Genomic DNA, 1,772 nt, shown 5'->3' with positions numbered 1-1,772 from the left:
ATATTTTAAAACCAACCAGGTAACACAACTGCTGGGCACAGAATCTATAGCCTTAAACTCATTAGTTATCCTATGTCAGAATTTTGCAGGTGGCAGAGGCCACCACTGGTTCTAGTTGCCCTGAGGCCTTATATGGTGTCCATTCATGCTCCTCTCCCCAAAGTCTAGTGGAAATTCACCTATTCTTGTCCCCTTCTCTTCTTCCTGGGACTTGGAAATCCTACCCCTTTTCTTTCACCCAGTGACTGGCTTCTGCTGTCTTTATTGACACAATCAAGAACCAATTAAGGAAAAGACACCTCCACCTACATGTCCTTTGTATCTTCTGATGCTATCTGAACTTTTAATTTTAAAAGCAAAACAGATTTCAGCTGCACAGGGTTTAAACAGACTGTAGATATGTAACTGCATTTAAGGCCGAAAGTATTTCCTCTTGAATCCATATATTTTATTATGAATAAAATTTATTCCTGGATGATACTGCACTTACTTAATCATAGTCAAATCTTTCTTCATCTAGAAGACTAAATACAGCTAATATGGCTTAGAAATGGGAACTACAAAAGGCTTTAAACAATGCAACCTTTACACTCAACATCACCTAATGAAACTTCCATCCGACAGCCACACGGCCTTTGAAGCACTGCTTTCCAAAGCTATGAAGATAAGAACAAAGTAACTCCAGCTTTCACATGGTTTTATTAAATATGTAGACTTGCTTGGTCTCTGGCAATCCAACAGTGCTAAAATATATGTAACACATTATAATTATATATGGAAAACTATAAAATAAAGACATCAATTTTTATTGTTGCCACAGCAAATGTAGACTGTTTACATAACTGAAAATAAGACACATGAGTTAGTTATATTTCACCTCAGGTATTTCACCTGTGTACACATGCATTTAAATCTTCATTGTAGGATATTATAATAGGACGAAGATGGTTCAAAGTACAAGAATGCTGTGCAAGTGAAAGGGCCTGACTCTGCATCCTCAGCATCCACATAAACATTGCCATGGCTGTGTACCCTTGCAACCACATTGTGGGGAACAGAGACAGATGGACCCTAGGCGTCAAAATACGCTCTATATTCAGTGAGTAAGTAAGGTAGAAGGTAGTGGGAGACACTCGCCATCCTCCTATGGCCTCCACATGCCACATAGAGCACATCTCCTCCCCCAGTAAAACAAATAATAAAAACATTCCCAAGAACTTATGCTAAAATTTGAAAAGACATTTTCTAATGTCCCTTTTTACAGATGTCTTTCTTTTTCAATGTGTGTGTGTTTGCATGCATGCATGTAAGCGCACCACATGCATGTGTCCAATGTCCACAGAGGCCAGAAGAGGCCATTGGATCTCTAGGACTGGAGTAGAGATGATTGTGAGAGGCCATGTGGGTGCTGGGAACCAAACCCACAGAGCAGAAAGTGTTCCTAACGGCCATCTCTCTAGCTTTTAACTTCTTTTATAAATAAGAATATTTTTAAAAGAAGATTTTCGGCCTAGAATGCTTCATTCTTTATCTTTGCCAAGACAAGTATTTTGAAAACTTTTCTACTTCTCGGTTAAGTGTCTCAATGTATACATTCATCTGTACACATTTATCATACATGGTACACACACATGGTACACATACATGGCATTTGTACACATTCATACATGGGACATATTCAACCTTGAATTCGCATGGACAGAATCCTCTGAGAAAAACCACAGGCTGGATGTCAAAGGAAGGCATGCTCTCTGCTTTCATGGTGATAGATG

The sequence above is a fragment of the Mus caroli genome, chromosome 18 (genome assembly GCF_900094665.2).
Source record: "Mus caroli chromosome 18, CAROLI_EIJ_v1.1, whole genome shotgun sequence".
NCBI lineage: Eukaryota > Metazoa > Chordata > Mammalia > Rodentia > Muridae > Mus > Mus caroli.
Note: the sequence above shows the minus strand (reverse complement) of the source record.